This window comes from Apostichopus japonicus, chromosome 17 (assembly GCF_037975245.1).
Source record: "Apostichopus japonicus isolate 1M-3 chromosome 17, ASM3797524v1, whole genome shotgun sequence".
NCBI classification, from domain to species: Eukaryota; Metazoa; Echinodermata; class Holothuroidea; order Aspidochirotida; family Stichopodidae; genus Apostichopus; species Apostichopus japonicus.
The window spans coordinates 35533778-35550765 of NC_092577.1; the positions used below are offsets into that span (position 1 = coordinate 35533778).

Sequence of the window (16988 nt, forward strand, 5' to 3'; positions counted from 1 at the left end):
AATGTCAACGAATTATGATTTTTTTTTGTGTTATGGATAACGTACAACGGCAATGCATGTGATAACTTTTCCAGCTAGCAAGGTTTTACAGTTTGGAGGCAGCTTTTAATCTGAGACAATTTTCTCATCCATTAGATGAAATTGATAACCTGGTGGTATGTTCTGCAGCCGCAGAGATATGAATTTTTAAAGATTACTGAAATTCTATTTATATAATTGTCAACGTCAGAGGACATTACGTCATCACGGCAATTGCTCTGAAATTATGACTTGTTCTAACCCCCCCCCCCCCGCCCCTCCACCCCACCTCTCTGAAATCTCTCCCACTATGTAGTGTAAAACTATTTATACACTGACAGATAAAGAGAGAACTTGCAATGAATTACGTAATCACAACAACAGACAAGCAAATAGATATCATGGATAAAAAGAGATCATTTCTAGTCCCTTAACAAACTGTTGTACTTTTCTCTCAAGTATCTTGATTTTAAATCACATAACTTTACAGAGCCTTTATAATTTATGAACAAAAAGATTAATAGTAACAATTAGATCTGACAAAAAGGGAGCTGACCTCATCATGACAATTAAATTTAAGATTAATCCAGGCGTTAACCAAACTTTAAGAATAATGTATAGGCTGATAATATTGAGACAGAAAAAACGACAGAAACTTAAATAGCCTATTCCAGTTTATTGCAGATAATCAAAACTGAAACACTGTAGCCTACTTAGAATTTTTTTTTTCTAGTAGATTTGAAATGAAATTCTGACCGAAGCCCTCCTTTATTCCTATATCCATGTTTGAAACATGCCTTTATTTAACTACAAGTTCTTTTATCACTTCCTATCTTATCTACCCATCACTTTATTCGCATCAACAGCTACCATGTCTCCGCACAACCCCCGCACCCTATGTCCTCTTCATCCTTCTAAATTCTCAAATCGATTTTAATTCCATGAGCAACAGACAAGAACGAGACGAAACAAAATAATACAGAAAAAAAAAAAACACTGAATTGTTGTTCATTTTACTTCAGGGTTAAAAGTCGCCATTTCCTCTGTTTTTTCGAAAAGGCATTCTTTTTGCCTTTTCCTCCTTTTTTTTTCATTTTCATTCTTACTGGAAAATAAAAAATTATTCCAAATACGCTTCAAGAAATCGATAGAAATTTGATTAAAAAACACAAAAACACACCCCCCCCCCCAAAAAAAAGAAGAAGAAAGACAACGAAGGAGAAATTGACAGACAGAGAGTTTGATTAAAGTAAGGGTGCATTACAGTCAAAACGATAGACAAAAACAATGAAGCATCCGAAGCGAATAAAAATGAAAAAAACGAAATGAGCTTTCTCTTCGGAATAGAATGCCTGAAGTTTACTAGTCAAATGTTACAAAGCTCACTTAATAAAACTAGGCTGCACATTCCCAAACCACTGCACATTCCCAGTGTAACAGAGAAGATGGAAGAGGGTTTAATCTGGAAGGAGGGAGAATGGGGGGGGGGGAGGGGGCTCAAGCTTGGAAGGTCAGTATATTTAGCTTTGATTTGAGAAAGTAAACCTCAAAATCCCATCAAAACGCCCCGAAAAATGGACCCTCCGTATTTCCAGTATTTTAATGTTTTCTAACAAAACAATTCTTTTTAATTTACTTTTCATTATTTTGATAATTTTCAAGAAAAGGACACTTTCCAGGTACAGTTTTCTCAACAAAATATTGATTTATGAATGTGTCGCTGTTGGGATGTTTCATAAATTTTACAGTAGGGGTAGGGGAGGATTGGGGGGGGGGTGGTTTGGCACGTAATGTAGTTTTAGGACAACGACACGCAACCACCATATAACATTTCAACTGCTACATTCACTGTGCCTTTAGTACACCAAATTCATTTTCATAATGAATTATGCATATTTCAATATTCCTGTTGAAATATGAATTATACTTTTAGTGCAGTACCTTTACTTAGTCCCGAAACCCTTTCTCTTTAGTAAAGGGTTCAGCCACCGTTAAAAGATGCCAGTTTAACACGGTGATTTCAGTACTTGTCTACAAACATGACAAAACGCAAATGTATTTAGCATAGGGCGATGGATATCCCCACATTTAAAGGAAATCTTATTGTAACGTGTCATTGCAATTTGAAGAAAAAAATGTTTTTTTTTTGCTTTCAAATCAGTTATAAATGTTAAAATTGGGTGAGGGACATTATAGATTACAAAAGGATATCATACTTGAAACATCCATGTCACCGAGACGCTTCTATAGGAAATGTTATTATATTAGATTAGACGCGATATGAATGATTTATAGTTCACGTGCAATCTTGATTATTTTTATCATTATTCTTTTTTTTTCTCATATTTTCACAGATGCATGACAAACTCAAGGTCCCAAGCTTTCGATTCGTAGGTTTCTAATTTCACGCTTCGATGTTCTAGAGATGAGAACAATTTCTCATGCGCCGTAGATAAAGGTAAAGAAAACATATTATTACTTTTCGCACGGAATGGATTTTCAAATTAGAAATAACACCCTATTTTCCAACGGGTTAATTCGCATTGGTGTAGAATTGACAGATTTTGTTTTTTATCTTTGTTTTTAGGGAAATGCAATCAAAGTTGTGATGATTTCTATGGGAGTTATAGCTTTTTGCATCCAATTTTATAGTTGTCAAGGTTGTAAATTTTGAATTTGTATACGGTATATGTGTCTGTGTGTGTTCTTAAGAAACGTTGAACAAGTATATTTAAGTAAGTTTGCCCTCAAAATAAGACAACTTTGACCAATGTATAAGTCGTGATTTTACTTGTTTTAGGGCAAAACTTATTGATCAATATCTTCTTCCAAACTCGAGATATGTCTTGTAACCTATTTTGATTATATATAGCAATAAATAGACACTAGATTTGTTTTCAGGGAGTGGGTCACAGTAGGTGGTGTCCGGTGTCACCAGGGCAGGTGTTCTTTGCATTCTTTTACCTTCATTTTATAATCTTCGTGTTTGATTTATCATTGAAATATCAGTCATTTTCAATGTTTACTAAGCTGACAATGTTCTCATCAAACTTTTTTGTAGAAATATTACTTTATCTCTGTGGATCAGTGAGTCACAAATTAATTAAATTAAATTAACCCCCCCCCCCTTACACACATTTCCAGCTGAATTGCAGTGATGACCTCATGCATTTACTCTGCATGGTGTTGGCAGATGCATTCACAAAATATCACCAAATCTCAAATAGTTATATATCTCTGCCATCCAAAATGCTACGAGGATGTGGAATTCCCTTAGCGAAGCAAAACCATGTCAAGATTGTTGTTGTTCTTCCAGCAGTTAACTTCAGCCATGCAGCGCAGTATGTCTTTAATTAAAACACCTTACAACCCTTCTGATGATTACACCATCCGTACTTCCTTTCACCTTCATTAACATCCAAACATTATAAGCAATGTAGATAACAATAATGACACTTTAGTAACAGGGCCGACACCATGCACCAGCTTCTTACTGTGGGAGGGGGTGGGTGTGGGGGTGGGGTGGAGAATGTAAGATTTTCACTCGTCCAGGGAAGGGGTCTGAGGGAGGGGCGTCTTCTTCACTGTGAGAAATCTTGGTAAAACGGAAGGTGCTTATATAGATGCAAAATGGTGCTATATTTTGAAACTTTTGAATCAATGTTGAAGAATGTTCGACTGTTTAGATTATACCTCATATATCATGTTAAATATTAAAGTATTCTACACTAAGATGTTTTGTATTATTCTGTCTGCCATTGGGGAGGATGAGCCCCCTCCCTCTTCCAGAAGTATACGTGTTTTATATAATTTTAGAGTCTCCCAAGGAACTTATAAGGTTAATCTTTCGTTCGGATGCATGCATTACACTTAACGTGGTATTGTACCTGTACGGGGGTCGTTACATGCTCATATCGCATTTACAGACACTGTATTCAGAACCTATAGGATATACAGCTCCGCGCCTAAATCCATGGTTGCGTTTCGTTTAGCATCTAATTATTTTTAATAGGCACTATTTATAGAACATTATACAAGCCTTTGTTTTTTCATTCCCAATACGTGCAACATGTATTGTAAATGGAAAGTTAATGTTCACCTTTCAGCCTATCTTATTAACATCAATCACAAGTTGAATTAGTCTTTGTCTTTGTTTCTCTTATTTTTTGGTTTTTATACTCTCACGCACTTTTACACAGCTGCAGTTCCTAATGAATCAGCTGAAAATTGCTCATTACAGAAAATGCAACATCAGTAATGACTAAAACCCGACTAGCTTTGCCAGACAAACAGGAGACTTATTAAGCTATGCAATCAAACACAGTGTACGTGTACGTGTTTCTATACAGCTGCCTGCTTATTTAAAATGTCATTTAAATAGCAATGAATCATAGCCTATATATACGCATAACGTCATCGCATTGAATCACATATAATGTATTTATTTATTTCTCTTTTTTTATCGATCATATTGTTTTATTTTGCTGGTATACCTTAATAATACTTTACTAATACGGTTGTTTCACACATGAGGTATAGACTATTTCGGTAAACCAAAAACAACAACAACGACCTATGTAGTCAGCTGATTACTATCTTTGAGCTAAAAAAAAGGAGGATGCACTATTGTTTTTGTAAGTATACAAGTATTGTGCAGGGAAGGAACAATGTACTATTCTAATGATGAGTACGCAACTATTGACTAGGGGGAGACAAAATGCGCATTGTTATTATGACTACAAAACTGTTGTTTATGGAGTTACCTGAAACAATACACTATTGTTATTATGAGTATGCAAGTATTGTGCAGGGAAGGAACAATGTACTATTATTATGATGAGTACGCAGCTATTGACTAAGGGAGATACAATACGATATTGTTTATTACGAGTACACATCTGTTGTTTATGGAGTTACAAGAAACAATACACTATTGTTATTTTAAGTATACAACTATTGTGCAGGGAAGGAACAATGTACTATTCTAATGATGAGTACGCAACTATTGACTAGGGGGAGACAAAATGCGCATTGTTATTATGAGTACAAAACTGTTGTTTATGGAGTTACCTGAAACAATACGCTATTGTTATTATGAGTATGCAAGTATTGTGCAGGGAAGGAACAATGTACTATTATTATGATGAGTACGCAGCTATTGACTAAGGGAGATACAATACGATATTGTTTATTACGAGTACACAACTGTTGTTTATGGAGTCACATGAAACAATACACTTTTGTTATTATGAGTATACAACATTTTGTACAGGGAACGAAATATGTTTTCTCATTTGTTATCTTGAGCTTACAACTATATCTCAGGAAATCTATCAGAAACAATGCACTATTGCTATTGTATATATACAACTATTGCGGAGGGAGTTAAAAATAACAATGCAATATTGTTATTGTAAGAATACGAGGCTTGTGTAGGGAGAATAAAATAATTAATGCACTATGACAAGAACAAGGGGAGGGAAGGATGAGGGGAAGGATTATCGCAGTCACTCACACACAAACGTCCACTCAGACATAATTTGAAGAGAATCATTAAATGAATGATTACGGATTCCGTAAGTTAAGCAGTGTCTTGCACAATGGGGAGGAGGGGGGGGGGCTCCCTTGATCAATGGGAGGGGGGCACGAAACTGTTTCAACCACATCTATATTGCAAATATTGAGTTGTTTATATTAGGTGGGTTCTCCGGAATTATACAAAGTTATAGCAAGATGCATATACCTGTAGCTTGAAAATTATGATATTTTCCTTTGCTTTAGCCAATAATGCGATAAGTTAACTATATAATGTAACACCAGGTCAATTGCTAACATATACAATTTTAAATATTTTGAGGGGAAATCTGTTATGCTATTTCCCATGTAACACTTTTTCGTTCCAAGTTTTCACAAAAAAAAAAAATTAGTTATAACCAAGTATGTAACTTTGTGTGTGACAAATTGAAAGGGTATATACGTCTGTACGTGACACATGCGTGAAAACGTTGACATGTTTTGGAAGAAATTAATCACAAACGGTACTCTGGAACGTTTTCTTTACAGTCAGTTGACAGGTATAGCCCCCCCCCCCCCACCGCCCCTCAAAATGTAACGATTCTGTGAGAATATTTGACAATGATTTATAACAACTGTCTGGATGTATTTCCGCTGATGCCGTTTTAATGGTGTTTCAATATCTGCGCTCAGTCAAATCTGAATATGGTTGCAGATCTATTTCTGAAGAAATATTATATTTAAGGATCGAACCTTCTGTTCCTCTATGATAATTTGCATAATAGCAAATGGATTAAGTTATTTATTCATTCATTAAAAATTTTAATTACATATTACAAATAATAAATTATTCATTACGAATTATAATATTAAAAAAAAACATGAAATTACTCATTTCATATTCAAACTTAGTAATCTGTTATGATACAAATTATTAAGCTCTTTCGGAATTGCACTATTTACTAATATTTGTTGCTACATAACGAAGCTTTTATTTTGCATACACTGGTCTATCTTATGTCGTTTATTTATTGGAAAAATATTCAAAACGACTAAATATGCATATTCATATATCTGAGGATTTCTCATTTCCTGATAGGCTGACTGAGATTGAACCATTTATCTCGTTGAAGTGTGTATGTTTTGTGAAGCGCTGAACGTCAAAATGTCAAACATTATACCCTCAAGAATTCCAACACTTACGGCGTACAATATAAATGAGATGGAATAATTGGTAACCAATGACAACGGTCTATAATTGCTAATTCTAGCAGTCAACCGAATAACAAAATTGGAACAAATAACTTTATCAAGTTGAAAAGAAAACTAGTTTATGAACGACATTTTGAAAGTGATTTTTGGGTATTTGAACGAAGCCAAGGCCAAGGTAGTTGCTATACCTCAATCAAACATTCTCTCCAACAATGTGACCACAGTATCCATAAATACATTTTCTAGTTCTCAATTCGATCTATACGCTATTTAAGATTAAGGTTTATTTTAATCCAAACGTTCTCTGCAGCATTCTATTTTTCTCAAGGAGACGAAAGTCCATAAAAGGTTTGTGGTGTTGTCATGGCGATGTATTCCAAACACCAAGGTTTCCTTCATAGCCTTTGGATAATAATTGGTAGGTACTGTAATGCATTTGAGTCTAAGGCTGATTTTGAAGAAATAAGTCATGTTCTGTCTATTCATTTTGTCATATTAATGCACACTTACAAAGGGTAAGAACAAAGACAGAAAGATAATCGGTTGTCCGTTTTTTAATTGATTTTGCAAGTCATTTGCTGTTGCCAAATAGACTTAAATTACGCCAGGCTGTGAATTTCTTTGGCATATTTTGATGAGATATTTGTTAAATCCAAGCTAGCCTTAGAAGTTGTGTTGTTATGGACTTCTTTTATTATCATAAAGGTAACAACAGTTAGACAAAGCTAATTAAAAAACTCCGTTTTCAACCTCGAGAAATTCAGTTGATCTTGAATGAAAGGCCGGATTTTGCGATTATGCATTTCGTCTGTATATAACACTCGACCTACAACACCTACGGTACCGAACCCTGCAACATGATCAAATATATAACAATTAGGCCTAATTAATTAATTACGTCAGACAGACGACGATGAAGGTCGTTCTTTGTCTTCCAGCCTAATTTTGACGAGGGAAGGAATCTTACATAACGTTCGCAATTAATCGGATAGTGGCAAATGGAATAATAAAATTGTGAAACTTTAATAATGAAAGAAACAGAAATAATAAAAACACTATAGTTGGAGTTTGCTTTTACCGAATCAACCATATTTTAACTGAAAAGAAAGATGGCCATTGAAAAGTCCACAAATATCTGCTAGATTTTGATTCAGAAAATTTGGATCCCATACATTTTTCCACATTCGTAATAATAATAATAATAATAATAATAATATAATAATAATAATAATAATAATAATAATAAGTAATATTTATATAGCGCATAATCAGCAAAGCTGCTCAAAGCGCTTTACAAATGTAAAACCTAAAAAACAAAACTATAAAAACTAAACAAAACTCATACAGATTGTAAATTAGAAATCCGCAAATTGTTGGGATTTTTTCCCTTCATTATTTATACAACTTAATTAATCGACCTATTGAGAAACAGTTTTTTGGTTACAACAATGTTTTAGTCAATCACATTGACAAATTACCAAAGTTAATGCCAAACAGTTGCATTGATGTAATATTTAACAAACGCTAACCAAACTTAACGAAACGCAATTGGGTATGGTCCACACTTCATTCTTCACCTGATGTTAACCACTTTGTGCGGATTTACGTCACAGTAAAATTGCTACACTGTTGAAAATTTCCTCGTGCATTGTTTAAGGTTTCTCTGCGACCAAGAAAAATAGAGAAAAACACCGCGTATACTTTGCCTAGTTTTTCTAGAGGTTCAAAATTTTTTCTGACAAAGGTGTTTGCAACTTGTTGAATAAATAAGGAATCTTGACACAATATAACACTTTAATTAAAAATAAAATATAATGATATAAAAAGATATCTTATTAGGAAATTATGAATTTTCCTTGCATTATAAATAGTTCATTTTATCAGAATATGTTAGGCTGAATTCTTTCTTGTTTCAAACAGATATTTGAGGTATTCATTCATCAAGAACTTTATATGGTTATCCCCTATATGTACAGCAATTACATCACAATGGGCTTTAAACCTCGAATGTGCGATTAAATTGTCTGTATTGAACATAACCACCCACACTACAAACACGGCTTCGATGCAAACACAATGGTCACATGAAGATGCAATAAAGTCATTTTCCGACACTAGAACTTCCAGTTATGTGAATAAACCGTGACACTTTTAGCATCAATTACAAGCCTTCTATCGAAAAGACGAGTCCAGACCACATTTTGGTCGCGTGCATCATTTTAGTTGTTATAAACGAGTATAGCATTTTGAAGACTAGATTGTGGCACCGACAGAACGCTTTACAAAAGAGACGAAAGATGCGTCGCGGAGTGTCGTTCATGTAATTCATCAGCTTGGGCGATTTGTTTCCTTTCCTCTTTGTTTTTGTTTCATGTAACGTTCCACGTTACACAATGTAGTCTACTAATGACAACGCAAGAATGTATTCATAGTTCGATGTGATATTATTGTGGAGCGTGTGTTTATGGCCATAAAAACAAAACAAAAAAAAACAACAACAACAACAAGAAAATAGTACTTTCTAAAAGCTGCCTATCTACTAAAACAAAGAATAGAATGTAGGTAAATACACCACCTTTGAGATCCTTTTTGCTTGGTGAAGTAGGATTTTCTTTATAGAGTCAACTCTCAATAGGTAGATAGCATATGATGCTTCAACTTCAACATGGTCTTCTACATGGTAAAATATCCAATTGGAGCAAACCATGTAAATTGAAAAATAGCCAGCCGACTTGAATCGTCAGTTGTTATACGAGTCATTCAGTTTCTCACACATATATGTATGTATAGTTTCACAGAGTCGTAAACTACCTTAGATATAGCTATGTTGCATATGCGGGTCTGATAGGGCTTAGCAGTTGGCCTACACTCTCATCAAATAACATATGCATGGCTAATTATTAATTAGAGGTAATCGCACACAATTCTCGGCGAGTAGAGATGCACCAAAGTGTTTTTAACTTTCATGGTATAGATCCGTTGTTGATTAAAACAACAATAATAATAATACTGGAATAATTTTGAAATTTGTATTAAAATTTATAAAATTGGAACAAATATTCTGTGTCTTTTTTGGCAAGTCCAGCTAGATCGATCAATAATTCTGAGAGGGTTTAGATTATAATTCATTTAACTAAACCAACAGTTTCAATCTATCAAACTCAATCAACATGGTTGCAATTCATCTAATTAAGCATATCCTTTCAATTGTCATTTCTTCACAAAGGAATTTGAAAAAGTTAAACGAATATTTTTAAGTCTAAAAAGTTGTCGCCCAGACACATTTTTATGCGATATTAATTATATCCAAAACTAGATCGAACCTTTTCAATACGTAGACAATATCTTCCTTATTGATTGATTGATTATAGTCAAAGTAATTATCGCAATCATCAGAATTTAGCGACGAACCAAACTTGTTGATAATTTTCCCAATTTAAGACAACACGCTGCTTTGAAAATGACTATCCCCCTCCCCCTTCACAAAATTATCATTCTTCGCTTGAATTACACCAGATAGGCTTATGTTTACTACTTAGAGAATACAACAACCAAAATGAGGTATCACTTTGAAACATCGTTTTGTTCCACACGCCCAAGTCGAGCTATATACAGTCACGTGATTGATAGGCTACGCATCGCGTGCTTCATTACCCATAAAATCTAACACCCATGACCAATACTCTATAGTTGAAAAGTCAATCAAGTTGCACTTTGCGTTCGATCATAAAACGTTTCATTTCTGAATTATATATGGACTCAGATTTTCATATTGGGAAGTGGCAAGTATTTATTACTTTGTATAAGTCAATATAATTTGATATGCTGAAAATAGTTACAAGAACTTTACGAACTCAATAAATCCGATCCTCCTCAGGTTGGACGATTAACTGTTTTGTACTGCTGATAAATGCAATGTGAGAAACGATAAATATTTTACTTCAACAAAAACATCCGTGGACAACAAAGTAGTAGCCTGAATTTATCCTAAGCGTATATTCCCACCTTGGTGTTTCTGGCTTCTTACTTCATTTGAAACATACCTTATTATTACACACACATGCCCCCACGCGTATATATATATATATATATATATATATATATATATATATATATATATATATATATATATATATATATATATATATATATATTATATACACATATATATATATATATATATTTATATATAAATATATATATATATATATATTTATATATATCTATATATATATATCTATATATATATATATATATATATATATATATCTATATATATCCACAATAGATCGGAAAACCGTCTGGAAATGCGTTAATAATTAACTAAGATCCCCGAAATTAATCATGCCCGCATTAATTGACATTAATGTCACTCTGCAAATGATCATTATTTCCACGTACAATTGCAAGAACAGCGTCAAAGGCACGCTGCAAATCTGTGAGACGGAAAGTTGGTAGTAATGAATAAAACCTCAGCCTACAAAATGAAACCACAATTGAATAGCGTATATACCTCTATATAATCTTTACCTACATATATACGCTCTCTCTTCAAATTAAATTGAATGTTTCTAGTTCAAAATGTAGAAACAATTTTCTAGCATTACATTCAAAGTAATGTTTAAAGTAAAGAAGACATTCCTTTGGGGGAAATAAATAGTCTACCTCCAAAGACTTATGTCTGACATCTGACGTAGGTATTTACGTCACAGAAAAACCCAGGAGTTTGAATAAAGCGCCGTTGTCTTGAATAAGGTCTAGTATCCGACATGTACATAACCTTTGCGTATATATACCTATATATGTATGTATGCTTCGTTCCATCGGTTGGCGGAATAAAAAAATCTATATATCTCAACGACTCGGAAATTCGGGATGATTAGATTGGCGAAGAAAGTCAGAAGTCAAAGACAGATACATACTGACATACATACATATAGACAAACTTAGTGATACAGGATCTTAGTGATATTCTATGCACGGCCTTTTCAGTAGTCAGATCGATATTGGAGTAAAACAAGTCTCTCCGGTATAGGAAAACCTTGATAAAAAATAATAATATTAATAATGAGAACAGCGAAAGGCTAGACGACTATAATTGATTCTTTATCGATTTATCCTATTTTGTTAAAGTTCACAATTTTATTTATTTATTTATTTTCATTGAATTTTCCCTTTTTCTTGGTGTTTTTGTTTTACTCGTATGCAGAAATATCAGTAGTTAGATGAACTTACTGTATGCATATGCAATGTAGACTACTACACTGACTGGCACTGACTGGCACTGACTGGCACTGACTGGCACTGACTGGCACTGACTGGCACTGACTGGCACTGACTGGCACTGACTGGCACTGACAAACATTGCATTATTTCATCTATATAAGTATATTCATGTCGGAATAATTAAAAAAGAGACTTTCAACGAATTCGTTGAAATATTTATACCCAAAAATATTTTTCTGTCGATTTGTATATTTCATTATGACTATTGACAAGCACAAAATGGTTACAATTATGAATATGAATAAACAACTGATTAGCGAATGAGTGGATGGATGAAAAGAACGGACGGATGGATGAACTTGACCAGATAGATGGACGGAAGGACGGAACTACGGTCGGACGGGTGTAAGGACGGACGGATGGATGCATGAACGAATATATGAATAAATGAGTACATTGTGCAATCATTTTGAAAGTAATATTGAAAACTCATGAAATTGTCTTCGAATTTTAATCAGGATCACAGTTTCAGTTTGATGATATAGTTATACTATATAGTCATAAATACTTATCAAGAACTGGAATTACTTTCCAAGATGATATGATATTTTAAAGACCCACAAAACCATTTTTGGATGATAGTCTTGCGTGATATGGAATTATTACTCTTGTGAGGTTAAATGCTTCCATGTTCAATGTATATATATGTTTTGAGCTATTTGTTGTTTATTTGTTGTTTGGAGCGTTGATAATCGCGAGTTTATACTTAGCCGTTTTTGTTGTTTTCCTTTTTTTGCAAAATTAATTTTCTGTAATATGGAGATGGGGTTTTGCAACTTCCTCTGAACGCCCACTTTTAACCTGCACCGGTATACGTTACTTCACGGTATACATTGGTACACGACAGCTTCATGCATTTTAGAATCATGGAACGAGAATGATCTACATGTATACATCGGTAATATGGTTTCTCGGTATCCTGGCTTATACCATCATCTGACCATGTCTGACAGAAAATCATACTAAAACACAGATTTTCGGGCAAAAAATCTATCTTTGATTGTTTATTCCTGACAAGTGTATCCTCCCCAAGGTACACCATGTCTTAAATTACTACATGAAACTCATGAATATTTAAACATAAAACAAAGTGTGGCATGAAGCAATATCTAGTAAACTAAACTGAAATACAATCTTCCTCATCAAACCAGTGAAAATTCAATGAAAAAACAATAAACAACAAAGACAAAGGAAATGAGAAGATAGAGAGAGAGAGAGGGAGGTGGAGAGGGGGTGGGGGAGGAGAGAGAATGAACCACCTTGGTTAAAACCACGTCATATCTGGTTTATTTCCATTTATATTGCGCTACATATTTCTTGAAATTTCGTTTTACTTTATGGAATGTATAACGTTCGCTACAATGCTTCAAGAGATTGTGGCATGGCTACATACCTTAACTTAAAATAAAATGCTTGTAGAACTTTCGGGGAAGCTTGCATAAACCTTCTTCATTTCCTTATCCTTTTCAAAGAAATCGTGATGCGGCATTTTAGATATAACACCGTCACTATCACAGTCTCGTCTATTTAGGGGCTGAGCATTAGTGAGCGGCGGACTCAATAACATTTTCGTTCTAGGTCGATTTTTAAACGCAGTCAAGAAGAAGCTGCGTTCGTATGATTTGAATGGAAACAAGCCGAGAGAGAGAGGGAGAGGTAGAGAGAGAGAGGCGAGGGGGTCGGGGGGGGGGGAGTCGGGAGAAAGAAACAACCGTTTTGGTTTGCTTGTGAGATAAGCTTGTTACCTTGGCAACAACAAAATTGTTTTCATGTGATTTTCTCTTTCCGGCTTCATGATAAGAAAGCAAACCCTCATAATATATAGAGAAGGAAAACAAAACACATAAAACAAATACCCGTGACTACGGTGTGATCATCGTCACGTGTGTATCACGATTCCCTTTTGAAAAGGAACAGACACTATACACATGATCTTAGCCAAAAACTCACAGATATTGGCTTTTAACTATACTTGACAATCTAGAATATTAATAAACCTATTAAAAATTAACAACATGGCGGGTTCTTTTCCAGTGTCATCTTTTTAACTGTACGGAAAGATTCCATTGGTCGTATTTGTAAGCGTCTTCACGTAACCACTTGCTACGATGTACTTAGAGACAGATACTAATGGCAGTTTTAATTAAAGGTATTGCCTCTAGTGAAGGGTATCATCCATTAAATCGATTCGGAGCTCTTAAACTGTCTTTCTCAGGATGAAAAATGAGGAGAAGTTTTGAATAAATCAAACGTTATTCGTCTCCAATTTCACGCACTAATCAATGATCTAGCTAAGTAGTATATGTAAAGAATATTGAAGGACACTACAATTCAATTCCTTCAAACTGCTAAAATTGAATATGTTGCATGTGTTACTATCGATCTGTTTTCAAGAACGCTTGCATTTTATATTATGGATGTCCGAGACGGGGTGGGGAGTTCGTACGGAATCTTTCAAAAATAGAATAGTGTGTGATTAATATGATTAATATATGACCGTCTTTTACCGTTCCATATTAAAGAATTTTAAGCTTAGTTGTTTAGGTTATCTAACGAAATAGTTCTAATATGTCCAGTTAAATCAGGCGCCTCGATATACTATAACTCATTTCTGAAATTTTCAAACAAAAGAAAAACGACTTGGATCAAGTCCACTGTGACATCACAATGTCAACAAAGTGTAGATACATCATACATGTTCGCACTGCAACCTTTTCGAATAACATTTTCTAAATTGCCGATACATACGTATATACGGTGAGTATGGGAGGGGGGGGGGGTAAGCTTTCTCTCAGATGAAATCATAGACATTCAATGTTACACTCCACCGCCAGTCGTTAATCAAAACGGCTGTGCTTTTTCCCTGATGAAATCATAAACAGTCGATATACACTCCACCGCCGGTAGTTAATCAAAACGACTGGTGAAAGGTTTCCTGACGAAAGTCAAGTTCAGCAGAGCAATGGAATGTAAAATAGTTTAGACGCTTCTGAAATCAAATTAATATTTTGGGCGTTTGCCCCACCTTTTTCCCATTGAAAAAAAAAAAAAAACCTTTTCAATGCGAACGGGGTTTAGAATATTACATCAAGCCATTTTTTTATAGAAATTTTTAAGAAAAAGACATTTGAAATATTTTTGATTCACAATGACTGAGTTTTCAAAGCTTCAGTAGACCAAATGATCTTCAATGCAGTGCAGCGTTAATGATACCTTACAAATTTCTCACCCTTTCATTGAGTTTCCATTCCGTATGCTTCCTTCGCCTACGATGTCCTGACATATGTGATTAATACCAAATACTAAAGGAGGAAAGTTCATTGCGTCTGGCCACCAATTTCTTGTTACCTAACCAATATAACGAACTGGATAACCTCCAGACTAAACTGCGAATTTATTATACAAGTGACGTAGCAAGGAGCAACCTGACCCCACTACAGCAATAGAGGGGAGTCCACATTCATTTTTAAGCCCAACCATACATGGTCTGGGCTTGGATGAGATTTGTATCTTTATTTGGTGACCCCTGACCCCTAGATATGGCAATTTCAGGCTTTATGTTGAGGAAAAAAAGTAACAGTCTAACTGATAATTATTACATTTCGATTTCTAAAGTTTGTCCCCTGGACCCTCTTAAACATGATGATTACCCCCCCCCACCCTTCCCAACCACCACCACCACCCACTCCCCTTCTATTCAAAGGAATATTACGAAGCTTTCGAAATGACAAAGTTTTGTATTTAAATAAAATGCCAAATAGTAATGATCATTCACTCCAACGAGCTCTATTTTGATAAAACTTAAGGTGTTCAATATTGTGTTTGAGTTTGAAACGTGTACCGCAGTCAACTCAATAATCTATGATTAATTTAAGCAATAATTGAACTCACAATTCCAAACAAACAGCATGGCTCTTCAATATTTCAGTCATCTCTGTGGCTTCCTCTTTAAACCATTGAAGCCAAAGATATGGCATCTCTTTGTACCTTTACTTTTTGGTGTATTGATTTTATGATTCCAAGATCTTTTCATCGCGAGGAATGTTATTGACCACATCCTTCGGTTCTCTTTAATTACTTAAAATTGTTTACGTCTAATTTTTCCTATTTTTTCAAATTTATACCATATTTTTTCATTTCTTTTTTTAATTAATTTATCTCAAACTAAATATCGATTTGGAATCCAGTTACTACTGTTGGATTACGATCTTATGTTCATTTTATTATATAAAATCGAAATTTTCATGGCTTTTTCTTTGTTCTATTTTCTTTACTCCTTTCTGGAAAATCCATTCGATGTACTTCCCAATTTGAGCAAGGATATGATATAATATTTCGAATAATAATATAAATATAATAGAAGGAGAGGTTTATGTAAAGTGAGATAACCATGGGAACGAGGGAGAAATAAAAGACAGGCCACTGAATGGTATAGCAGGGTGACGTAGAGGTTAAAAGTACGTTACAAAAAAACAATACAAAAACACGAAATAATTTTGGCATGCGCAGATACTTATGACAGTGCCGCTCGATGGCATTCTACTGTTAATTGAGATGCCTCTTGTATTGCTGATGTATAAATTGAAGTAGATAAGTTAACCACGTACATATTTCATTGAAATGATGGAGAGGTGGGGGAGGGGGACGGGGGAAAAGTTCAACCCCCCACCCGACTTGTTTAGGTAGTGCCATTAACCATATCTAGGAGCACAAAGTAGTATAGTGAGTTCTTACTAGTACCGCAACTCGATCTCTCGTCAGCGCCTGCGTACATCATACAGTAGACATACTTTACAAAAAAATATCTAAACGAATATGGCAAGCCATATAGGACAAACACTGCATAATTTATCCGCGTATTAATTGGAATTTATACGCGTATTAATTTGAATATATACGCGTATATATTATGAGCCAATCATATGGCTTAAATATATCCGCGTATTAATTCGAATATA

The 16988-nt window shown here is 34.5% G+C and overlaps 1 long non-coding RNA gene across 1 annotated transcript in view; it reads left to right on the forward strand.

The window, feature by feature from the left end:
- LOC139954763 (uncharacterized) overlaps window positions 1–4338 on the forward strand; it is a 30703-nt gene extending 26365 nt beyond the window's left edge. The window contains exons 2-3 of the long non-coding RNA XR_011788173.1: window positions 2373–2476; window positions 4218–4338. This is a non-coding gene — a long non-coding RNA (uncharacterized lncRNA). The remainder of the gene's footprint in view (window positions 1–2372; window positions 2477–4217) is intronic.
- Window positions 4339–16988: the final 12650 nt, after the last annotated feature.